Source organism: Hyperolius riggenbachi, chromosome 7 (genome assembly GCF_040937935.1).
Source record: "Hyperolius riggenbachi isolate aHypRig1 chromosome 7, aHypRig1.pri, whole genome shotgun sequence".
NCBI classification, from domain to species: domain Eukaryota; kingdom Metazoa; phylum Chordata; class Amphibia; order Anura; family Hyperoliidae; genus Hyperolius; species Hyperolius riggenbachi.
Genome location: NC_090652.1, coordinates 136,183,202 through 136,210,041, shown reverse-complemented (window position 1 = coordinate 136,210,041; position 26,840 = coordinate 136,183,202). Strand labels below are relative to the sequence as shown.

The 26,840-nt window shown below is 41.2% G+C and overlaps 1 protein-coding gene and 2 non-coding genes across 4 annotated transcripts in view; 2 read left to right on the top strand and 1 right to left on the bottom strand.

Annotated features, from left to right (window-relative positions):
• GRIN2A (glutamate ionotropic receptor NMDA type subunit 2A) overlaps positions 1–26,840 on the top strand; it is an 880,817-nt gene that overhangs the window by 809,596 nt on the left and 44,381 nt on the right. The gene's annotated exons all lie outside the window — the stretch shown is intronic.
• On the top strand, positions 1,782–1,929 carry LOC137526297 (small nucleolar RNA SNORA17). Its single transcript, XR_011023114.1, has one exon. It is a non-coding gene; the product is annotated as a small nucleolar RNA SNORA17 (small nucleolar RNA).
• Positions 1,868–2,010, bottom strand: LOC137526232 (small nucleolar RNA SNORA17). Its single transcript, XR_011023073.1, has one exon. It is a non-coding gene; the product is annotated as a small nucleolar RNA SNORA17 (small nucleolar RNA).

Here is a 26,840-nt window from a genome sequence, read left to right as displayed (position 1 = left end):
TGCCCTCCAGTATAGGTTAGATAGGTAGCTGCCGCCCAGTACAGGTTAGATTAGGTAGGTGCCCCCCAGTATAGGATAGATAGGTAGCTGCCCCCAGTATAGGTTAGATAGGTAGCTGCCCCCCAGTATAGGTTAGATAGGTAGCTGCCCCCCAGTACAGGTTAGATTAGGTAGGTGCCCCCCAGTATAGGATAGATAGGTAGCTGCCCCCAGTACAGGGTAGATTAGGTAGCTGCCCCCAGCATAGGTTAGACAGGTAGCTGCCCCCCAGCATAGGTTAGATAGGTAGCTGCCCCCCTGTATAGGTTAGATAGGTAGCTGCCCCCCAGTACAGGTTAGATTAGGTAGGTGCCCCCCAGTATAGGATAGATAGGTAGCTGCCCCCAGTACGGGTTAGATTAGGTAGGTGCCCCCCAGTATATGATAGACAGGTAGCTGCCCCCAGTATAGGTTAGATAGGTAGCTGCCCCCCAGTATAGGTTAGATAGGTAGCTGCCCCCCAGTACAGGTTAGATTAGGTAGGTGCCCCCCAGTATAGGATAGATAGGTAGCTGCCCCCAGTACAGGTTAGATTAGGTAGGTGCCCCCCAGTATAGGATAGATAGGTAGCTGCCCCCAGTATAGGTTAGATAGGTAGCTGCCCCCCAGTGTAGGTTAGATAGGTAGCTGCCCCCCAGTGTAGGTTAGATAGGTAGCTGCCCCCCAGTATAGGATAGATAGGTAGCTGCCCCCCAGTATAGGTTAGATAGGTAGCTGCCCCCCAGTATAGGTTAGATAGGTAGCTGCCCCCCAGTATAGGTTAGATAGGTAGCTGCCCCCCAGTATAGGATAGATAGGTAGCTGGCCCCCAGTATAGGTTAGATTAGGTAGGTGCCCCCCAGTATAGGATAGATAGGTAGCTGCCCCTAGTACAGGTTAGATTAGGTAGGTGCCCCCCAGTATAGGATAGATAGGTAGCTGCCCCCAAAACAGGTTAGATTAGGTAGGTGCCCCCCAGTATAGGATAGATAGGTAGCTGCCCCCAAAACAGGTTAGATTAGGTAGGTGCCCCCCAGTATAGGATAGATAGGTAGCTGCCCCCAAAACAGGTTAGATTAGGTAGGTGCCCCCAGTATAGGATAGATAGGTAGCTGCCCCTAGTACAGGTTAGATTAGGTAGGTGCCCCCCAGTATAGGATAGATAGGTAGCTGCCCCCAAAACAGGTTAGATTAGGTAGGTGCCCCCCAGTATAGGATAGATAGGTAGCTGCCCCCAAAACAGGTTAGATTAGGTAGCTGCCCCCCAGTATAGGTTAGATAGGTAGCTGCCCCCCAGTATAGGTTAGATAGGTAGCTGCCCCCCAGTATAGGTTAGATAGGTAGCTGCCCCCCAGTATAGGATAGATAGGTAGCTGGCCCCCAGTATAGGTTAGATTAGGTAGGTGCCCCCCAGTATAGGATAGATAGGTAGCTGCCCCTAGTACAGGTTAGATTAGGTAGGTGCCCCCCAGTATAGGATAGATAGGTAGCTGCCCCCAAAACAGGTTAGATTAGGTAGGTGCCCCCCAGTATAGGATAGATAGGTAGCTTGCCCAGGTAGGTGCCCCCTCATAATGGCGGAGGGGGGAGCCGGAGCCGCGGGGAGGGCAGCCCGACCTCTCCCTCCCTCTCCCCGGGCCGCCCTCCATGCTCCCCCCTCGGACTTTAGGCAGCAGAGTTAGCGCGCAGGGAAGCGCTGCTGTACAGAGCCTGTTACTCACCTCCCTGGATCCAATCGCCGCTCCCGCCCTGCTGGTCTCCTCTCTGCCTAGCCGGCTGATACACACGCGGCTGCTTCCTGTGTAAACAGGAAGCAGCCGCGTGTGTATCAGCGGCTACATTGCAGAGAGGAGACCAGCAGGGCGGGAGCGGCGATCGGATCCGATCGCCGCTCCCGCCCTGCTGGTCTCCTCTCTGCCTAGCCGGCTGATACACACGCGGCTGCTTCCTGTGTAAACAGGAAGCAGCCGCGTGTGTATCAGCGGCTACATTGCAGAGAGGAGACCAGCAGGGCGGGAGCGGCGATCGGATCCAGGGAGGTGAGTAACAGGCTCTGTACAGCAGCGCTTCCCTGCGCGCTAACTCTGCTGCCTAAAGTCCGAGGGGGAGCATGGAGGGCGGCCCGGGGAGAGGGAGGGAGAGGTCGGGCTGCCCTCACCGCGGCTCTGGCTCCCCCCGCTCAGACAGTCACAGCCACTTCATCTGGTGCTGCCCCTCCACTTCCTGCCGCCTGAGGAACCCGCCTCACCCCGCCTCATGGGCGGGCCGGCCCTGGTTGGGGCATGTATTGGTATTCAAGATAGAATTTTAAAAGATGAAAAGACCTCTCTTTTTCTTTTCAACTGGAAGTGACAGAGGTGCCCATGGGTATAACATTCTTTAAAAACAGTTAAAAAAGAGCCTTAAAGAGAACCCGAGGTGGGTTTGAAGAATATTATCTGCATACAGAGGCTGGATCTGCCTATACAGCCCAGCCTCTGTTGCTATCCCAAACCCCCCTAAGGTCCCCCTGCACTCTGCAATCCCTCATAAATCACAGCCACGCTGCTGACAAACAGCTTGTCAGAGCTGGCTGTGTTTATCTCTATAGTGTCAGTCTGCTGCTCTCCCCGCCTCCTGCAGAACTCCAGTCCCCGCCTGCATTCCTTTCCTCCCTGCTGATTGGAGGGAAGGGACAGGGGCAGGGACCGGAGCTATGCAGGAGGCGGGGGAGCAGCTGAGACTGACACTACAGATGTAAACACAGCCTCACAGCGCGGCTGTGATTTATGAGGGATTGCAGAGTGCAGGGGGACCTTAGTGGGGTTTGGGATAGCAACAGAGGCTGGGCTGTATAGGCAGATCCAGCCTCTGTATGCAGATAACATTCTTTAAACACACCTCGGGTTCTCTTTAAGGTAGACTTACCTGTCAAAAAGGACTCACTTGTAAAGGTTCAATAAAAATGTTTATTCAGTATTAAACTTGTGTGATATTTTACTGGTCCAACCCGCTTCATCAGACAAAAATTCGAAAGCATAAGGAGTGTCTGGGAAGCACACAGAATAACTACTTAAAAACAGTCCTAAAACTAGGTGAATCAGAATAATGGATCATGAACCCTTCACATGACATACAAAATTATTGACAGGTAGTGTGGCCAAAACCAGTGTTCAGTTTAACAAACAATACACAGTAAAACAATGTTATGCAATATAAGTTACCTTATAGTAAATATAATAATACAATATGCATTATTTATCATATGATTCCATCAGAGGACAATCAATGTAACCAGTTTTAAATCTCATGTCCTTTTATATTTGTCAACTTGTCTTGATGACACCTGTCTTGTTTAAATTCTGCCAATTGTGAATTAAGCAATAGAGTAGGGGTAGTGTTATATTTCAGAATATTTTTATTGGAGATGTTATAGTTTTAAGCTAATTTGTTGAAAAGCCTAAGCCCAGATAATATTAAATTTACCCTAGCTTCTGTCAAAGATTGATTATTTAGATTTGCTATCTGCACATCAACAATTGTAAAAGGGCTAAAGAAGGCCTTAATGGAAGTGTATTTTGCTGGGTACACACTATGAGATTTTATGGTCAATTTACTGTCAGATTGATTATTTCCAACCAAGGATGAGCAGAAACTACGCCAGTGCGAATTTACGCATCGTAGTTCGCATCTACGCATGGTAGTTTTTAGGCGAAGTTTTAAAACAACGCTTTTTAATTTACACGTAGCAGTATCGCTACGCGTAGTTTACACCCTACGCATAGTTAACATGTGTACTGCGAAGTAAACTACGAATGCGTTATTCGCATCTATTTTTCCGCGTATGATTGTATGCTTACAAAATTACACATTGGAAAGGGGAATGTACGCATAGAAGAGTTCCTGGTGCAAGCATTTATAGAGGAATTAATGAGTACATTTTTCTGAATAATGACATAAGTGACAGCATACACTACGCTTCATAGTATGCGTAATTGCGTATTTAAACGCGTAGTCTACGAAATCCATACGAAGCGAATATTTGATTTCAAAGCCATAGTTTGGTGAAGCGTAATTGCGTAAAACTATGTGTAGTATGTGTAGTACCAGCGTAGCGAAGTTGACTGACTACAACCATCCCTGTTTCCAACATCTCCGATTTGCTTTCTGAGCATTTTCCGATCGATTTCCTATTAACGTTAACGGAAATCGATTGGAAAATGCTCAGTGATCGATCGGAAAGCAAATTGGACATGTTGGAAATAATTGATCTGACAGTAAACCGACCATAAATTCTCATAGTGTGTACCCAGCATTTAGTGCATTGCATTATAGTGGGAGAGGTAAGTAACTGAATATTCATTTGCAAATGTGAATTTCAAAGTCAGAGCTTGGGACCGAAAAAAAACCTATATAATTTCACAGAGTGTCTCAATGGGTCTCCCCACTTTTCATTTGATCAGTTGATCAATTTTGTAAAATGAGATGTCTTCAAAATGTACTAATATTTAAAAGACTTCCCCCACTGATTTTAGAGGTTATGTTAAAGACAGCGCTACTTCATCTGTAGATAACCCACATGTATGCAAAGTGTTCACCACATAAATGCCCTTTATATTGAAAAAAAAAGACTTTTTGTAATGATTTCACAGTGAAGCTTAATACAGTATACAATTTAAAGGGGCACCTCTGGCATGTTCCATTTCTAAGTTATGTATTTAGGGAATGTTAGCAGATATAATTTTTGCAGAAAAAAAGTTTGAAATTAACAGAAAAAATTTAAAATTTGGAACTCAAAATTATCTTAAAATTTTGACAGTAAAACAAAATGTTTGTTATCAAATGTTTTCTCTGCATCTTACAACAGAATCAGAGAAGATAGTTTTACAACTTGGCAGTTTTAGTTAATTTTATTAATCTAGTTGTTCCATCAAGTGCTTGCTTACCTTTCTTAAAATGTACCTGTAAAGGTCGGTGTCAGCACGCAAAGAGAATCTGATTATTGGCGATCTGCAGTATCACCAAGAATGCAGATATATACCCGATTATTGATGATCTGCAGTATCACCGATAATCCGATATATTGCTAACCTCTGGACACCAGCAAAAGAACACAATAAAGACAGTAATATCATGGAAGTGTGGAAATATCCACCACACGGCAATTCCTCAGAGGTGTGGCTACCTCTCAATGGGAACCCCGTGCGCGAGATCCTCTATCCAGGCAAAGTGAGGAATCTCGACCCCTAGCATTACTGCTATTATTATTCGTTTGCTTGGGGCAAGCGTCTCGGAGAGGCGAACCTCAGCCATAACCCTCCAGTGGGAGACGTTCCACTGAAGGGAGACAGGTCAGACAGGCAAAGGTTCAGCAACAGAGATGACGGCAGCAGTACAGGAACGGAAGGCAGAAGAGTAATCGGTAATCAGGCAGAGGTCGGCAACAAGGATCAGATAGGCAAAGGTACAAGATCAGCAAGAGATAGAATAGTCAGGGATAGCCAGAGTCAAAACACAGATCAATATACAATAATATTCCTAAGCTAAGGTGTGAAATCCTTAGTATCAACACCAGGGCACTGCACTAGGGTCTGAGCGCTAACACAGAATGTATTCACGACAGCAGACAACTTGCTACTGCCCAGCAAGTCCTTTTTGTAGCTGGAGGACAGCTCAGCACCGCCCCAGAACCCCAGCCAATCAGGAGACCTCTGAAGGTCAGCTGACAGGAGAGTCAGCTGACCCTCCTACATAGGAGGTAAAACTCCTGCCTCCTTGTGCGTACACGCGAGACCCTTTGCCTCTGGATGTTGGAGAGGCCGGGCCCAGGGCCTAAAATCCGCCTGTCGCAATGCAGGACCCACCGCCGTGTTAGCAGACGTGGCGGCGGCGTTCTCGTCAACCTGCGCCGGCGTCTCCGCGTGATCGGCGGAGACTGCCGGCTGGGAAGCGGAGACCGCCGCCATGCTGCCCGGCGTGGCGGCGTTGTCTCCGCTATCCCGAACAGTACCTGGTTTGGTTTAATTCAATCAGTAAGGAAGGTGACAGTAAACAGATCTCTATAAAGGAATTAGACAAATGAGCATAAGACATTTTTGGGAAAAAGGAGCTATATCAGAAACAAATGGATGAGGCAGCTGGAATCAGCCCATTGGGTTTTAGGCCAGAAAAAGGATGGACAAAAAAAGACATGGAAAACTTAATTTAAAGGGGCTCCAGAGATGGAAACACAAATAGAAGACATCCGAGAGGATCAACAACCAGAGTTTAGGCTGTGTAAATCGATAAAACCCTTTCCAGTAGTATAGGGGTCAGCAATTGACATTTTCCAAACCAAAGGTGGAGGATGAATTGAAAGCTTTGCAGTACAAAAAAGTAAGACCAAACTTAGACAAAGAAGAGGAAAAGGCAATAAAGTGGCTAAAAAGAAAGATCAGATTTAATATTGAAAAGAGCAGACAAAGGAGGAGCCTTGGTAGTTATGACCACGCAATACTACAATGAGGAATCGATGTAGCAATTAGGGGATCGAGAAGTGTATAAGCCACTCAATGAAAACCCCACTGTGAAATTCAGTAAAGGAGTGGAAAATGGCCACCTCAAACAAAAGATGGCAGTGGACTTACTACCAGAGTTTCCAAGAAGTCCTATATGGTACCATATACCAAAAATCCATAAGTCCTGTGACAGACCACTGGGACGTCCAATAGTCTCTGGTATAGGATCTCTTACCGAGAGACTATCAAGGTATCTGGACCATCTCCTGAGGCCCTTGCTTCTGCATGTGCCATCCCACTGGCAGGACACACTGAATGTATTGAAAAACACTGAAGGTGGGTCCTGGAAAGAAGGGGATGCTATAGTCACAATTGACGTAGTGAACCTTTGTAACAGAATTCCTCACCAATATGGAGTAGTGGTGGTTAGATTCTTTTTGGAAAAGGGCAACAAAGACCTTAATTACATTAACTACGTTTATGAATACCTTATGCTTGTTCTTGCCCACAACGCTTTTACCTATGTCGGCAGGTGGTACTGGCAGGTGCCGGGAACTGCCATGGGAACGTCGGTGTCATGCACGTATGCCAATTTGTTTTCGGTATGGTGGGAGGAGCAGTATGTGTATGGCCCCGACGTACCCCCATGGGAGATGCCTCGGGAGATGGTCCAGGTTTGGCGAAGACGTGCTGGAGTTTTGGAACGGGACAGAGGATGCATTTAAAGAATTCTTTGATTAAAACAATGGAAAGAATTATATGCAATTTACTTATGAGTTCAGTGAACACCAGGTATCATGCATGGATCTCAGTTTGAGCATTCAAGATGGAAAATTATTATCAAAAGGGTATAAGAAACCGATTACTGGCCATTCCCTTTTACACCGACAAAGCTACTACCTGGAACAGACTTTTAAATCCATACCATATAGCCAGTTTTTAAGGTTAAGGCAAAACAATATGAAAAAAGTACGTGGAACAAGCTCAAAATCTTAAAGTAAACTGGCAAGAAAGAGGATATGATGAAAATGAACTAGAAGAAGCTACAGAAAAAGCAGGTGAAGTCAACAGAAAAGACCTGATACAGAGAAAGAATAAGAAATAAGGACAGAGACAGAGGAACGACTGACATTCACTTTTGAATACACTCCAATGTCTGATGAAGTTAAAAAAAAGCATAATGAAAAATTGGGAAATTATTAAAAGAGACTTAATCTTGGGAGAGATCTATAAAAAAAACACCACTTGTCACCTTCAAAAGAGCCCGTACTATAGGAAATAGAATTACAACCAGTGAATATAGATCCCCGAGAAATAGCAGCTGGTTAGAGCAGCTGCAACCAAAGGGAAACTACAAATGTGGACGTTGCTCGGTATGCCCCTAATGGAACTAGTAATAAATGTAAAAATAGGCCCGGTCGAAAATAAACCCAAAATAATTGCGGATAAGGTGAATTAGAGTGGAAATTGATAGTCCAGAGTGTCTTTACATTGTTTTTATTCTTTTAACTGTATATATAGAATAGATGGCTGTGGTAACTTAATTGAGATGGGAATGTAAGATAATTACCCTAAAGCATAAGGAATATGAAAAGGGAGAAAAAATTCCCATACTCAGTTTCCCACTGCTATCTATATTCTGTATACACTGAGGGGAATGTATGAAATATTCATTAGTTCTATATCTATATATGTAGGAGTAAAAAGTATACTCTTTTACATTCCCTAAGTTTTTTACAACAACAGTTTGTGTAATCTCTTCATTCGCATAGCTAGCTTTGCACTGCACTGAGCCACATGAAACAGGTTTCCCCTGTGAATGCGACCAGTGCCTGCATTTTTCCTTATGCTTTAGCACCATCTAGCAGCGGTTTAGCTCAGAAGTGTGCATCATTATTTTGGACACAGAGTAGAAACCAACGTGGAATGCTCAGACTTCCGTGCGGGTGACGACAGATGTCGCAACTTCCACAGGAAGAAGGGCGGGCAGCGGGGACATGCATGCTACGCTTCATGGGAAGTTACCCTCATTTAAATTGGTATGATTCAGACGCAATGGCATGCGCAGAGCGTCAGAGAACGCTCAGGAGAGCGAAACGGACATCAGGCAGCACCACCGCTCCCACCTCACCCCACAGCTACTGGGAATCGGATAGGAGTATCTATGCGAAGATAAACTGCAATGTTTTATACTTTACTAGCCAGATGAATAAAGCTATTTTATACCATTGAATTGCAAGTGCCAACTTATTTCTCTTTGGTGTACACAACTGGTTTAATTCAATGATGGGTGCAGCAACAATAACCATAGGATTAAAGGTAATTTTTGGAATTCCTTAAAGCGGGATTGTCAGCCATAAAATCAAATTCCATTTACCTACTTCCCTGTGTTTATTATGCAGTTTACAACCTGACCCTTCATTGCAAGCATTCCAATATAATCATAAATTACAGCAAGTAATAAATCTTATCTCAGTCAGCCTGGCCTACATTGCAAGGTAGAAGGAAGCTTGTTATCTCCCCTCCCACATTCTTGCTCCTCACACATTTTTGAGTGCAGTTCAGTGTGACACAAGGCTAAGAAAGGAAATACGCCTCACCCTTCTGCAGAAGCTGCTGAAATGCAATCTATGCTGTGCTCACATGTGTTTACAAAGCGAGCTAAATGTGACAGTGTAGTTTCTAGGAGAAAAAATATAAGGGAGGAAATTACATCAGGATTGGCTTCAGTCAGAGGTAGTACAGATGAAATAAAAATGTAGACAGTACAATACATCTGTTATGTAAGTAGAGCAAGTATTTATCTACTTATATATGTATTTTTTTCATGGGATAATATGGCTGTCCCTGCTGCTTTAAACAGGGAAAAGCTAAGAAAATTAGTTAGCCATGTTCTGACACAGGTGACCAGGGTTCGAATCTCAGCTCCTCCTGTTCATTAAGCCACCTATTTAGTAAGGAGACCTTTGCAAAGACTCCCTAACACTGCTACTGCCTATAGATGCATGCCTTAGTGGCTGCGGGTCTGGCGCTTTGAGTCCGCCAGGACAAATGCGCAGTATAAATGTTCTGTGTCTTGTGTTTTGTTTTCTGTCAGTGATTATCCAGAACTCCTATTTTTTTTTAACACAAATCATCGCAAGGATGCGATTAACATTATTTTATTGATGTCCTACTGATTGCAAATGTCCACAAAGCGTGTCAAAGCTCCTACAATGGAAAATGAGCCTAAAGCTTTGGTGTAGTTTAATACCTGTATTTAGTAATGAGACTGAATATGCTAGAAGGGTCCTTCATATTTTTCCTAGGGTGGAGAGAGAAATGTTTCTTGCAGAAACTCTTTATCACCTAAATTGAAAAAAGGTGCTAACTGGGGAGCTAGCTCCTGAAAGATTTTATAATACTCATTAGCTGTCCTGTCATGCCCTGCTGCTTCGCAAGGCTTCAAAGTTTTAATAATTTAAAATATTTATTCGACTATTAAAAGCTTATTGAGATTTGGAGCTATGGTTGCTGAAATATAAGGGAGGTTAGGGTTTCTGAGAAAAGATTCTATTTTAGGTAATGTGTGGGCTGGGGTAGTTTGGGTTCTATTTAAAGTGACACTGAAGCGAAAAAAATAATCAAAAACAAACTTATGATATAATGAATTGTATGTGCAGTATGGATAAGGAATAGAACATTAGTAGCAAAGAAATTAGTCTCATATTTTTATTTTCAGTTACATAGCATTTTTTAGCATTGCATCGTATTGTCATGTTTGCAGTTTGCTCTGTCTTATAATTTAAAATACAGAGTGTAGTTTATAGAGCTAATGGCTCTTTGAACTTCTCTTCTCACTGAACCTTATCTGAAGTTGTCTGTTACTGTTTCTTTGATGTATAGAGCTCCAGAAATCAGCGACCAATTTGGTCGAGAAGCTCAGAGATGCTCTTTTGCATAAATAACAACTGAAGTTTCTTAACTCTTCCTGTGCTGGAAACAATATATAAGAAAAAGACACTGAGAGCCCAATATGGTGTAGTATGCTCAGGACAATAGTGGATAATGTAATGTGAGAAGGTTATACTCACAAACAAGGGTTACCGCTGAGGCAACCACTGTGAATGCAGGTGAGGAGATTAGACCTGTCCTCACTCAGGGTTAAGAAGTCGCTCTCCGTAGATAGAAGAATGGTAGGGGTGGGTCCTCCTTCCACCAAGGGTGGACACTATAATGACTTTGATGAACACAGGCGCCAGCAGAATAAAAACAACAATTAAAAGTTTTAAAATATGCTGGGGAGGCAGTGGTGGACTTACCTCCAAAAGCAGACTAGACTACTTGTCTGACATAAGTAGTCTAGTCTGCTTTCGGAGGTAAGTCCACCACTGCCTCCCCAGCATATTTTAAAACTTTTAATTGTTGTTTTTATTCTGCTGGCGCCTCTGTTCATCAAAGTCATGGAAACAATATATGACTTGTTTCTTTGTTATTAATGTCCTATTTCTTAACTGTACTACACATACAGTTCATTATTTCATAAGTTTATTTTCACTTCAGATTCCCTTTAAAGCTACATTTTCTCCATAATAATCACAGTATGCTGTATATCTGCAATATCTTTTTAATTTGTTGTTTGGCCATTTGGGGGGAATTCATCAAGTTTGGTATTCTAGATGTGGTTTAATATCATTTAGTTACATTTACTCAAATGTTTACTCATATGTAGCTTCTTTCTAAGAGAAAACAACTCCCTTGAGATACATACTCTCATTCATTTGTTCCAGATATTTGATTCAGATTGGATGCAATATGGCTGCCTAATCTGGAATTTCCCTAAATCCCAGGTTCTGATTGGCTGAAACTTCAATGCGTCAAACGCTTTGTTTTGAATACTGGAAATAGTTGACATTTAAAATAACCATACCAGAATTGTTTATAAACTCCTTAATTACCTTATCTTGTGAGAATTAACATCATTAGGAATGTTTATACATTCCGACATTTGATATCGGGTCATATTTGATGCAGTTAAATAAAAATGGACGTCACCAGCCATCTTGTCTGCTGGTTGACTTATTTGCCCCAGACATTGGGACTTCCAAAAATTAAATAATGTCATTTATGATGCATTTCTGATAATGTGTCCTTCTGCTAATTAGTTTGGAATGTGTCTGTACTTTCCCAGACATAAGATTGGTCAGGTTGACACTGTAACACTGTAAAGGGTCTTCAGCAATTTAAGGCTTATTGAAACATACAGGGCTTCTAATATACTTATTTAAATATAAAACTTATTATATCATTCTTCTTAAAACAATCATAGAATATATAATTGTATATTAAAACTTAATAATGTTCTATCTAAATCATGTAAAACAACAAGCTGTATTAATAATATTAATTTTATAAGATTATGAAACCGCCAGGTGGCATAATTGTCCTAAATACGGGAAAATAGAAAAAACCTTGTAAAGTTCCATTTCCATTCCAAAGGACACTCATAGTCAAAACATCTTTGTAGAACACATCTAATATATTTTGAAACTTTTACTGGCAGAATTTAGCATTTAAATGTATTTCAAAATATTAAATTATATTATAGGTTTTAACAATAATTATTTCTTTCTTTAGAAGAACTGTATGTATTATTAATATTTATATCAATAATATTTAATGCATATGTAATAATTGAGAAAATTTACATATATGACTGCTGCAGTAATGTGAATTTTAAACTTCTTCTTTTCAGTCTTCACCCAGTACACTTATCTACAACCTTGACGTTTGAAAGATGCACACAAACAAAAAATGTTTTAGTTTCTGTAACTAAAATAATCTTATAACTATCACAGCCTGGAATATGCTGAGATGTCTCAGTGCAATATTTTAAAGAAATACTCTAACTTTACAGTTTACAATAAAAGTTTGCATAGAACATTAAAACTTAAAACATACACATATAATAGCTTTTCCTGCATAAATAAACCGCTAGAATTCTGACAGTAACAAAAATTAACTATAAAGATTTTTCCTTTATAGTAAGGCTAAAGTAGTAGTGATGTGTAGAGCCTCCATGATAAACTCTGTTTTCAGTGTTGCCTCAATGAACTGGAATGGTCTGAACAAGAGATGCATCCTACCCCATTTCAAAATAAATTGTTTACTTATAAAGTTAGGTTGATTCTACAGTAAAAATTATGAACTTGTGACATTAAGGCCTGTTCACTCCCCTGCAAACAGCACCAAGCATCACAGAGTTTTTTGTAAAAGAGAGTTATAAAATCTCTCCTCCCTCTGAAGAGAAGAAGATTATCACTACACCCTGGAATCTGGATCCTCCCGCAGCACAGCCATCCACTTCTTCCCCCAGTGGCATCTAGGATCCGTGTGTTTGCTACCAATTGATCCTGATTGCTGTTAGCATCACATGACTTCTGAAGCCCATCACTAGCCACACATTTTCCTCCTCAAGAACCTCCTCCTCTGCACAATGTGCTCCCATGAGCACCACAATGGTGAAAGAGATAGGGAGCACAGCTTCCAGTACCTTATAAGGTAGTGTGAGAAATGCACACACAAGAAAAAACCTTTCGGGGGATACTGACCAAAAATATATGTTAAGGAGCACATTTACAAACCTGCAAATGTTTTAACTCCTATCTACTTTAAAGCCAACTTACTTTAAAGAATCTAATATTCACATCCACCATGTCAATGTGAGCTTAACTACTTGAGGACCAGAGGTTTATAGTGACCAGGCCATTTTTTACAATTCAGCACTTCACAACTTTAACAATTTATTGCTCAGTCATACAAGTTAGCACCCAAAAAAATTTACTCCCTTTTCTTCTAACAAATAGAACTTTCTTTTGGTGGCACGTGATTGCTTCTGCTATTGTTACTTTTTTTAATTAACCACTTCAGCACCACAGGTTTTTTTGCTTAAAAACCAGAGCAATTTTCACTTTTCAGCTCTCCTCCCATTCATTCACCAATAACTTTATTGCTACTCATCAGATGTAAATGATCTATATCTTGTTTTTTTTGCCACAAATTATGCTTTGTGAGAGTGATATTTGCTTTTAGTAATTATGTTATTATCTGTGCATTTTAAAGGGAAAAATGAGAAAAAAAAATACATACACTATTTCTCCATTTCCATCCACTATAGTTTTCAAATAAACAATGTTACCATAGGTAAAACCCACACATTGTATTTGCTAATTTGTCTTGGTTATCTCAACATTTAAATAATGTTCCTAGTACAATGTATGGTGATAATATATTCGTTTCTGGTTTGTGTTTTTTGTTTTCTCATTGTACTCTATCAGTAATTAAAAGCCCTTATCTTCATGATTAACAGCAATACACTCTCATGGCATACATATTTTAAAAGCTAAGTCCCTAGGGTAACTATGTATTCTCTTTTCAATGCTGTCACTGTTGTTTTTTTCACAAGTATTTATTTAGGGGTATACAAGCAGTGCACAATTATTAAGCAAATGAGTATTTTGACCACATCATCCTCTTTATGCATGTTGTCTTACTCCAAGCTGTATAGGCTCGAAAGCCTACTACCAATTAAGCATATTAGGTGATGTGCATCTCTGTAATGAGAAGGGGTGTGGTCTAATGACATCAAAACCCTATATCAGGTGTGCATAATTATTAGGCAACTTCCTTTCCTTTGGCAAAATGGGTCAAAAGAAGGACTTGACAGGCTCAGAAAAGTCAAAAATAGTGAGATATCTTGCAGAGGGATGCAGCACTCTTAAAATTGCAAAGCTTCTGAAGCGTGATCATCGAACAATCAAGCGTTTCATTCAAAATAGTCAACAGGGTCGCAAGAAGCGTGTGGAAAAATCAAGGCGCAAAATAACTGCCCATGAACTGAGAAAAGTCAAGCGTGCAGCTGCCAAGATGCCACTTGCCACCAGTTTGGCCATATTTCAGAGCTGCAACATCACTGGAGTGCCCAAAAGCACAAGGTGTGCAATACTCAGAGACATGGCCAAGGTATGAAAGGCTGAAAGACGACCACCACTGAACAAGACACACAAGCTGAAACGTCAAGACTGGGCCAAGAAATATCTCAAGACTGATTTTTCTAAGGTTTTATGGACTGATGAAATGAGAGTGAGTCTTGATGGGCCAGATGGATGGGCCCGTGGCTGAATTGTTAAAGGGCAGAGAGCTCCAGTCCGACTCAGACGCCAGCATGGTGGAGGTGGAGTACTGGTTTGGGCTGGTATCATCAAAGATGAGTTTGTGGGGCCTTTTTGGGTTGAGGATGGAGTCAAGCTCAACTCCCAGTCCTACTGCCAGTTTCTGGAAGACACCTTCTTCAAGCAGTGGTACAGGAAGAAGTCTGCATCCTTCAAGAAAAACATGATTTTCATGCAAGACAATGCTCCATCACACGCGTCCAAGTACTCCACAGCGTGGCTGGCAAAAAAGGGTATAAAAGAAGAAAAACTAATGACATGGCCTCCTTGTTCACCTGATCTGAACCCCATTGAGAACCTGAGGTCCATCATAAAATGTGAGATTTACAAGGAGGGAAAACAGTACACCTCTCTGAACAGTGTCTGGGAGGCTGTGGTTGCTGCTGCACGCAATGTTGATGGTGAACAGATCAAAACACTGACAGAATCCATGGATGGCAGGCTTTTGAGTGTCCTTGCAAAGAAAGGTGGCTATATTGGTCACTGATTTGTTTTTGTTTTGTTTTTGAATGTCAGAAATGTATATTTGTGAATGTTGAGATGTTATATTGGTTTCACTGGTAAAAATAAATAATTGAAATGGGTATATATTTGTTTTTTGTTAAGTTGCCTAATAATTATGCACAGTAATAGTCACCTGCACACGCATATATCCCCCTAAAATAGCTAAAACTAAAAACAAACTAAAAACTACTTTCAAAAATATTCAGCTTTGATATTAATGAGTTTTTTTGGGTTTATTGAGAACATGGTTGTTGTTCAATAATACAATTATTTCTCAAAAATACCACTTGCCTAATAATTCTGCACTCCCTGTAGAGTACATGAAAATAACAGTTGTATTGCTTTTCATTCAGTTTTCCGGTAAAAAAAATCACATGACTTAGCCCTCAGTTGTCAAACAACACAAAATCTATTTTTTCACTTGTCACGGTTAAAATTATATCCTATATACATAATCAGATAGCTTATTGGGCATACAGCACACTGTTTACCACAAGTACGCCTATCTACTCCCCTGAGCTTCAGATGAAGTTTTGTGGGGAGTAGATAAGCGTAGCAAGGGATTCAAAGTGGTTAATAAAAAAAAAATGTTTACAATTTCACCCCCTCCCCTAAATTGGCCCTACACTACGTTAAATACACTACACTACACATACATAGACATATGCCTATGCAAAGGATTAGATTGTGAGCCTCTCCGTGAGACAGTTAAGTGCCAAGGCAGTACTCTGTGCAGCACTGCGTTAGATGTCAGCGCTGATCACAGAGGCTGTTTGTTTAGCGACGGGAACTCGCACTCGTGCAAACTCCTGTCTCATTTTTCTCCTTGCAAGATGACGCCATATGACGTCCTGGCGGAACAAAGTAGCCACTCTGCGGCCCCCAATCTGTGTTAGGCAGTCGCAGAATGGTTAAGCATAACTGGCCCCTTTGGAATCAACGGAGATAATTCAGAGCTTAAAGCAACCTGTGATGCAATGTACATATATTTCTCTTTGATACTGCAACTTACTTCAAGCTCAGTTCAACAAGCTAGCTTGAAATTTACATTAATTTAAACTAGTATGTTGTAACTAAGCATGTGTTATGGCCAGCTGACCTTAGCTCATTGGCCATAGCTTAAGCAGCTTTCCGTGGTGCTGAATATGTTCATCTCTGCGGAAAACAGTTTTCCTGCTCCCTTAAAGCTATACCAGCCCTTTTACACTGTGTACTAACAGTGCAAATTTACAGTGTACTAACGAGTGCAAATTGGTGCCATCTAATGTCTTGCAAAACTGCTGCACTCTTTAACCTCTTGAGGACCACAGTGCTAAACCCCCCTAAAGACCTGGCGGTTTTTTGTTTAATTGGCCACTGCAGCTTTAAGACCAAGCTGTGGGGCCGCACAGCACACTAGTGATCCCCCCTTTTCTCCCCACCAAGAGAGCTCTCTGTTGGTGGGATCTGATCGACCCCAGTTTTTTTTTTTTTTTTAATAAATATTTATTTCTTTATTTTTGTATTATTTTTCACAATTTTCCTTTTTTTTTCTTTTTTTTTTCTTTTTTACAAACCCCTCCCTCCCCCCAGCTGGCCAATCCTGGCGATCGGCTGTCATACGCTTCTGCCTATAAGAGCCGATCGTTCTGAAGTGCCCTAGGGGGGCAGCCGTGTCACACGGCTGTCCCCAGTACAGCGCTGCCGTGGATCGCAGCGCTGTACTTAGTTATAAGATGGCAGTTTTGCCGTCTAACAGTCTCCCGAGCGGCGATCGACGCTTGGAGACTGAAGGTGGGGCAGAGCTCTGCTCCTCAAGCAGGAGATGCGCGAGCAGCCTGCGTGCATTCTCCTGCAGTAGCCGGCCCCAGGACCTGATGCCATTTGGCGTTAGGCGGCCCTGGGGCTGCCGCCAAGGCCACGCCCATTAGCATGGGGTGGCCGTTAGGTAGTTAAGCAATATATATTAAATCACAAACTTTTTTTCCATCTTCTTTTGTGGTTGGCAACTGCACTTAAAAAGACCTGGACCCGAAAATCAGCACTGGGCATACCAGGTAATGGGGAGACCTTTAAGTCCTAAAAGCCTGTTTCTGTTTGTGTTTGGTACTCTCTTGGTCTCCCTACGTTGCAGTACATTCCGCTGTCAAAGTGTGAATAATAGTGGAGCCGCCGCCGCGCAGGGCAGCATGGCGGCGGCCTCCACGTCCCAGCCGGCGGTTTCCGAAACTCACACGGAGCCGCCGGCACAGAGCAGGGCAGGCACCGCCGCGGCTGATAGGATGGCGGCGGGTCCCGCTACTCAGCCGGCGGACTTCCGTGTGCGGGCGTGTGCTGACCGGTGAGCTGTCATTTGCTCACTGTCTGCTGTCGTGAATACTTAGGTGTAAACGCTCAGACCTTAGCTCAGTTCCCTGGTGTCGATATCAAGGACATCACACCTCAGTCTAGGACCGTATTGTATATTTATCTGTGTCTTGACTTTGGCTATCCCTGACTACTCTCTCCTCTTCTCGAGTTTGTACTTTTGCCTATCTGATTCTTAGTTGCCGACCCTGTCTGGTTAACGGACTCTGAATCAGCCTTCTGTTCTTGTACTGCTACCGTCTGACCTTTCTCTTTTCACCAGTGGAACGTCTCCCACTGGTGGGATATCTCTGAGGCTTGCCTCTCTGAGACGCCTGCCCTAGCAGACGATTACTGCCAGGTGCTGAGATCCCAATCTTCACTTGGGCCGAGGATCTCACACACGGGGTTCCTATTCAGAGGTAATCACACCTCTGAGGAATCACCGTGTGGTGGATATTTCCACAGTCTTGTATATTGTACATGTTGATTGTTATTCTTTCTGCTACGGTATCCAGAGGTTAGTTACGCTTGCATTATTGGTGATTCTGCAGATCATCAATAATCAGGTGACATCTGCATTATTGGTGATACTGCAGATCGCCAATAATCAGATTCTCTCTGCTTACTAACACCGATCGTTACACAAAGCAGTATTTTGGCAGTAAATTGAAATTCTCTATGAAGCAGAAAAATAGATTTTGTTCATCACTACAAAACAGCATTGGCATGGAATCAGACACAGGAACAAGAAAGACTGTCTGTTTTCACACCCAGCTGGGTAATGCACCATGAGTAAACTGTAAACGTTTACAAGTACCACGGTCATACAATGTCACTGTCACTGTCACAAGATACATTCAGCTAATCTTGTCTGAGCATTAATTTGGTAAATTGAAAACAAACAATATTATATATAAATTAATTCAACGTACACAAAATATCAAATAGTAAAAAAAATGTATGTTAGAATTGGTAGTTAATTCATTCGTTTTGAAGAACAGGGAAGATGGGAAGCAAACACAGTTGACCCAACAATTTAGGGTTGAATCTTTTAAAAGGTGTCTTATCTTAGGTTGCAAACATATAATATGGTGAGAAATGCTAAAAAGTTTGTACTTTTGTAGTCTTACGCACATAGCCACAACATGGGACCCATATTTACTAGATCTAGGACACTCTTGGTTTATTACAAAAAAAAAAAAAAACAGCTTCTAACTCAGTAACCTAAGGGCTCTTTCACATCAGAGCTTGCGTTGGAGAACGCTCAAAGCATACGTTTTGTTGTATGCCTTTTACTGCGTTTTGATATGCGTTGCACTGCAGTGAGTGTGCGTTTTTAATCCGTTTTCAATGCGTTACTGCACATAGAAAAACGCAGGTAATTTTTTTTTCTTTTAGTTGTCAACTTTCTACATTGTTCCTCTGTTGCATTCTGGGACTGATTGCCTGCGTTAACGGATTAAAAACGCGCATAGTGTGCGTTTTACATTGACTAACATTGTAACGCATAAAGCTAGCGTTGGCCAAAAAACTGCGCCTGGGTGCAGTGGAACGCAACGCACAAAAAGGCTGCGTTATATGTGAAAGCTAAAATGAAAGTCTATGGACTTTCATTTCACCTTGGGTAACGCAAACTTTATCCTTTGCGTTGAAACGCAGAAAATCTGCCCTAATGTGAAAGAGCCCAGTTTCGCCTTTTTTTATTATAAAACTCAAGGAAAGGTTTGAAGGTTCTTACATACAGATGTCATAACCGTCCTTCAGTTCACCACGAGCCCAGCAAGCTCATGTTGAACTTCTAGGAGCTGAAAGAGATCAAAAAGCCTCCTTACTAAAATGCTATGCAAACAGAAGTTTGTCTTCTTAACCTCTTAAGGACCACGGGTTTAAACCCCCTAAAGACCAGGCCACTTTTCACAAAATAGGTCACTGCAGCTTTAAGGCCTCACTGCAGGGCCGTACAACTCAGCAAACAAGTGATTCCCCCTCCATTTTTTGCCCACCAACAGTGCATTCTGTTGGTGGGCTGTAATCCCTGCTGGGAATGTTTATTTATTTTTATGTAAATATTTTTGTTTTATTTTTCAATACAGATGCCTATTTCTCTATTTTTTTATACTCCCCGCCCTCCCTCTCCCCACCAGCCAATCACCATGATCGGGTGTCATAGGCATCACATGAATGACCCAGCAACAACTCAGGGAGCTGTACGCTATGTCGGGAGGAGTCTGAAATAGGAGGCAGACTTTTATGTCAACATCAGCCAATGGATGCAAGCATGCAAATTCCCACACAGCTGAATGGTAATTACTCAATCCTGAGTCAGCTTGATTACAACAAGCTGCTAGCTGAAGGACTCTCATAACAAATACATGCAATATTATGCAACAACATGCATGTAAGAAATCCAGGGCTACCTGGCTGCAGTTCAACTGCAGCAAGCAATAGGAGGAGTCATGACGGCATCCTGATCTGCTCTGAAGTGCGGAGTGATCGCAAATGACAATGAGACTTATTGTGAATGTGCAACCGAATGCAAGCAAATAAGTCAAAACTGCTCAGTTGCAGTTCCACTGCAACTGACAGAACATGCTACAGGAGAGATCCTGACAGGTGGAGTGAGCTTTGAGGTGTCCTACAATGCATCACTTCTGAATATGCAAAACATCTTTGTTGTCCCTGATAGCTAAACACATCCCCAGAACTGCCGGAATGCAATGATTCGTCAGCTTGTTAATTGTACTGAGCCAAACTTATCCAACATGCATACAGACTGGTTGATCCTCATCAGTGCATGGTAAGGTAATGACATCTAATAGAAGAAATACAAGATGTTTTTTTTTCCGAAAAATTCATTCCAGCTTTTTTAGATGACTTTTAATGGACCACTCCAGCAAACAAAAAATTAGTCAGTTAAAATCTGACAGAACTGACAGGTTTTGAACTAGCCCATCTCCTCATGGGGGATTCTCATGGTTTTCTTTGTTTTAAAAAGCATTTTCTGAATGGCAGTTCAGAATGACAGTTCTAACTGCTAAAATAATGTGCACGTGAGTATGGAGGCTGGCTGGTATCTTACTATTTTGGCAGTCAAAGTTCCAGAAATGCTTTTTATAACAAAGAAAACACTGAGAATCCCCTATGAGGATCTAGACTAGTCCAGAACCTGTTAGTTCTGTCATATTTTAACTGCTTACTCTTTTTGCTATAGTGGTCCTTTTATTCCCGGGCTCTCCACTGCTCCCAGCCTTGCAAATAAACAAGAATTTACAGTAAATCAGAGTACAGTGTACTGATTTTAAGCACTGTGTATCTGGTTACTGTAGTTCCACTGTAAGTTATACCAAAAATACTTCAGAGTTTTTTTGCTTACGCCCAGTCATCCCAGAAATGCTTCTGCATAAGGTCTGTGCATTCGTGATAGAGAATTATAGATCAAGTTATATATTTTCAAATTCAAAAACTTTTTGCTCAAAGCAGAACAGTTAGATGTAAAAATTACTTGAAAATATAATTCTAGGACTTGATACTTCATGCAATGTCACCACAATGTTCTCATATCCATCTATTTTAGTACAGTGCATTGACTTCAATGTAAAGATAAAAGATCTGCCCAGAGACTCTTCAAGGATTATCTTTTTTTAGGGTAATTTCTTCAATGACTGAAGGCAACACTCTTACCTCAGACAGACCCATCCTAGTAGCAGTATAGTATACAGCAATACTTACAGTAAAGAGGAACCAGTGAAAAGCTTTGTAAAATCTTTCCTCACCCCGATTTACATTCTGAAATTTATCACAGGTGGCAAATTCCTTAGTCCTGCTAGGTAATTTCTGCAGAATGTTCGGAGATACCACTTGCTTGGCAGTTGGAAACAGACATTATTTATTTCCCATAATGCAGGGAGGTTCACAGACATAAATCTGTCAAGACCATGGCCCTGACATCACACTGTGGGATGGGTTTCACCACAATATCAGCCATACAGATGTCCCTGATTATCTACTCAAGAAAATGTAAGGATTTATTACAGAAGACTGGGTATCGGCTACTGATTGGGTTAAAGTTCAATCATGGGTTAAAAGTTCCTCTTTACAGGATACCAGAAGTGAAGGGGATATGGGAACTGCCTTACAGTATTTATTTCCAGTTGGCTAGCATCCTGACAATCGTCCATGTATCAGTGGTGTCTGAATCACAGACCTGAAACAAGCATGCAGCAAATCGAGTCAAACTTCAACCATCTAAACTGCAGGCTTTTTCTAGGGCTATAGCTAAATGTATTAAGGTGGCCACGCACCATACAATTTTTTAAATATCTGTTCAATTTAAGAATTGCAGTCAATTTTTCTGACTGATTGTAACATTTAAAAAATATAACCAATGTACCTCACACATGTTACATTTTTCTCCAATTTAACAATGATTGGAAACTGAGAAAATTGCTAGGGGGTATAACTTAATAAATTGACAATCTAACACACACCATACAATCTTTAGAAACACTGGCGTAACAATAGGGAATGCAGCCCCTGCACAACACATACCTCCATCGCGGAGGAATCTGATCCCTCAGTGCTTCATGCTACTTCCCGATTAAACAGGAAGTAGCATCAAAGATCGGAGACCTCCGTGATGGAGGTATGTGTTGCTGCTGCCCGCCTGTTGCCACTGATAATAGATGCTGGAGGGAGCGCAGAGAGGAGAGCCCGAGGGGAGGGAGGGGCAGTGATTTCAAGTTACGCCCCTGTTTAGAGACATTGAAGAAAAATTTCCAGGATTCCGGATCGATAAAAATTGAAATAAACAGGAAATCCAACCAGGTTTTTCAGTCGAATGAAAAAAAGCTTTCAATTTTTTTCGGGAGATGCAATCATATTTATCGAATTGCCGTAAAATCTGATCATTTTATTGTGTTGTGTGTGGCCACCTTTAGAGATGAGAGGAACAGTAGGACAGCCAGGGAATTTGCATTGTTTAGAAGGAAATGCATATAGAAGCCTCCATATCCCTCTCACCTCAGGTTTCCCTTAATTTTGTTATTTACTACTGAAAGGTTTGCGCTTCTTCCTCCTCTCAGTGTTTCAGAACTATTTGAAGTACTAGTTTGTTTCCCAGCAGTCATGGCTCCTCGGTGTCAGTTTGCAAATGTGGTGCAGGTGACTTATATAAATGCTGAAGACATTACAGAAAGCTTGGCTTGCCCAAGCATACTAACTGCTCACTCTGGAACCATTCTGAACAGGAAGGAATCATACATAATCATAAAATGCCACTTGCTTTTATGGATTATTATGATATTTTAAAACGGAAGAATATCAGAATTTAAAACCTGCATTTAGAGATGCACAGACTGTGTCACGTTAGGGAATATGTTGTGATACTCCTACAGACCTTCACACACTAGCTAATTGCTCGCATACTGTATTACACTGCAGCACTATGCTGGCACTCTGCCCTCATATCAGCACTGCAGTCTTTTCAGCTCGAATCATTTACAGCAAAAACCTTTATCGCAGTTTGAAGTTAATATGTTCTCCTGGGCTCCAGAGGAGATTTTGATCAATATACATTACCTCTCAGCAACATGTTTAATGCGTAAAGATACATACTGCTCGGTAATTGATACCATGTTCAATAATAACTCTTTTACTTGCATAGTTTAACTATATTGAGCAGGGATGTTGATATATATATACTGCATATATATATATATATATATATATATATATATATATATATATATATATATATGTATACTGTATATATTGATACTGTGTATGTATATATATATATATATATATATATATATATAGTATATACCATCTTTTTCGGACTATAGGATGCTCCTGACCATAAGGCACACCTAGGTTTAGAGGACAAAAAACGGAAAAAAATAAAAATACTAAACCTGGTGCATCCATGGTGAAGGTGCATCTTGTGGATTATGCCCCCTTTGTACCTCATGCCCCCTTGCACTTCTTGTGTCTCTGTGTTTTCCTCTGTCCTCCGTGTGTCCTCCTGTGTCCCCCCCTGTGCTCCTTGTGTCCTCCGCTATGCTCTTTGTGTACCCCTTGTGTTTGTGTCCTCCTCTGTGTCCCCCTGTGTCCTCCTCTGCATGGGCACAGTACAGGGAGTCCCTGACATTGCGGCAGGTTGGAGGTTCGTATTGGCAGGCGTTCACAAGTCAGGAACTCTGTTCATTTGGACTATAAACGCAGTGACTTTTTTCCCCCACTTCTGGGGGAGAAAAAGTGAGTCTTATAGTCCAAAACTACAATATATATATATATATATATATATATATATATATATATATATATATATATATATATATATATATACATAGGGGAAAAAAGTGAGTCTTATAGTCCAAAACTACAATGTATATATATATATATATATATATATATATATATATATATATATATATATATATATTTTTTTTTTATTATTATTTTTTTTAATGGTAGCACTTAAAAAGGGTGCCAGAGCCATCTGTGTAAAAAGGGCACGCCATACACTTTAATACCATTTGCTGCAATTGGCGGCGATAAGCAGTGAAAAGGGCACGTGTTATTTTATATCAGCTATATTTTGGCACCTTCTATTTTTTTCGGCCACGTACTAATACAGCTATATATTTTCAACCAAACTTTTTGGCTATATTTTCTCATGAACTTTATGTCTGTATTTAACATTTTGTCTGCATGTTCTCAACAAAATGATGAGACTATATTTGTGACTATATTTACCCCACATATATATCGGCCATATTTTGCTGCTATAATTTTCGGCTATACTTCCCCTCCCCACAGTTCAGGCAGCATAGGAGAAGTAGCAAGCTGGTTGCCCCTAAGGGCTCATACCCAGAGTAGCCTCTCTTCCCACTGCTTCATGTGGCTGGCCTTGCAGTAAAAGTTGGGACTGGTCCTGCATTGCTAATGATCCTTTCTCCTCTTTCTTTCATCACAGCACATACGAAAATGCTTTCCTGCCAGACCTCAAGATCTGCGTGGCCACCCAGCATCACAAGGGACTGATGTATATGTGTGTTAACTTGTTTCATAGCATGAAGTCACACCTGTTCCTTTCCAGACCATGACCCCAGAGTTTAAGGGATCCAGAGAATTAGGAACCAGACATTGACCTCCTGGCAGATGCAACTTCCTCCTCTGTCTTGAATGCTGATGAGTCAAACCTTTCAATCTCAGCAGTCACCCCAGCACGAGTGAGTGGCTTCTTGATGTTTTTCAGGAAGTGAGTGACTTCCTGTGTGCTGAGCTGATGGATCCGCTTACCTCTCCTCCTGCTCACTGGTGCTGCAGTGACTGCTGGAATTGGAGGGTCTGACTTAGCCTGCAGCATTCAAGACAATGGAGGAAGTTGCATGTTCCAGGATGTCAGTGTCTGGTTCCATAATCTCTGGAGCCTGGCTGTGACCACGGAGATCATTATGGAGGACAACAGGAACAGGTGTCATTTCATGCCACTAAACAAGTTAACAAACATATACATCAGTCCCTTGTGATATCAGGTGGCCTCGCAGATCTTGAGATCTGTCAGCAAATACAGTATGTGGAGGAAAAAAGAGTTTAAAGGCCACCAGTAAGTCCACTCAATATGGCCCAACCTGTTCTCCTCAGGTTCAGCCTGGCTAGTTCCTAACCTCTGTTGCCTTACCGCCATGGCAGTGACTATAATCATGCAGCTCCTGTGCAGGGGACCTGGCTCCATGTTGCTGTCTTGAGTTACCTGATTCAGGCTGCTTAATGGTAGGGCCGTCCCTGAGCACCATGCCCATTGAAATTATTCAACCTGCTAGGATGAAAAGCTCTGTGGTACTCTTTGGCCATCCTTCAGAACTACTCACATCTCTAAATAGTTCTAAAGTTGAGGGCATCTGTTCAGGCCACATACGAATACAAGCTTGCACATGTGCAGTATGGATGCGCTCATCTGTGAATTTGTGATTTCTGTCATTGCAGCAGTTTTGTACATTTTAATAATAAGCTCAGGATGACTTATATTTCCTAACAAAAAAACTGGAAAGCCTTTCAGGAGTTTACTATTCCTACATTACTAATCTTTTTTGCATACATCTCTGTGGCCAGTTTGCTGTGTAATAACAGACAATCAAAAAAATGTATCCAGATTTTCTGGCTCAGAGACAGAGAAGGAACATCTCTGCAAATTACAGCCATGTTCTTTCATGGCAAAATACATTGACCTTTCATAAACAGGATGACACTGTTTCTATGTTCTTCCATAATGATCAGGGATGTAGAATGAGGTAGGACACAACTATCCATCACTGCTTTAAAAATAGGCCCCTAAGCAGTGCTAAATCCAAATGTGTCATCGCGTCCAGAGTAATTTTAACACAGGAAGTTCATTGCTCATAATTGGATGTGTGGATGTTTGAAGTGAACTCAACTTAATTTCACTGTACTTCACTGCACATCTGTTCAATCAAATCACTTCCGTAGCCTGCCAACAAAATTCATTCATTTCTAAGTCATTTTCTACTTTCCATTGCTTGCTAGCCCTGAAGTTCAAAAAACTGAGAATGTGGATATGACAGGAAATAGAATTTTTGGGATTTGCAAGAGGTGAAAGAGATTCAGGAGCTCCTGATTAATTAACCAGCAGGTGATTAATTGATTAAGCTGACAGTTGATTGATTGTGGCCTCCTGAGCCTGATTAGCCCCCCTGAAAATTCACAGAATATAAAGAAGCAAACTTTGCATTTTACTAAAATGTTAAACAGTTTTCCAAAACAACAGAACTTATGGTTGTTCTTATTACAACAGAGACCACCTTTAAAACCATGCAAGGTAGAGGTGCCTGAATCACAGTAATATTTTAACCACTTCACATCCAAACCTTGTTTCCCCCTTATGGACCAGAGCAGTTTTGACATTTTAGCTATGTCCCTATTTAATCAGCATTAACTTTATCCCTACTTATGACACCTAAATGAAATATATATATTGTTTTTTTCAAGACAAACTAGGCATTCTTTGTATGAAATGTTTTCCCACAAACAGTTTTGTTTTCTATACATTTTAATGGAAAAAAAGAGGTAAAAAATAGTAAAAACACATTATTTCTCAGTTCTACCAATTCCAGCTTAAACATAAAAAGCGTTACTGTAGATAAAAAAAAAACACATTTTGTATGGCTATTTCTACCGTTCATCACAAAACTTAGATTATGTTCCTGTCTCAATTTATTGAGAGGACATTTGATTCCCAAATAATGCTACAGTATGTAATTTTCACTATGACCTGATAAAATAA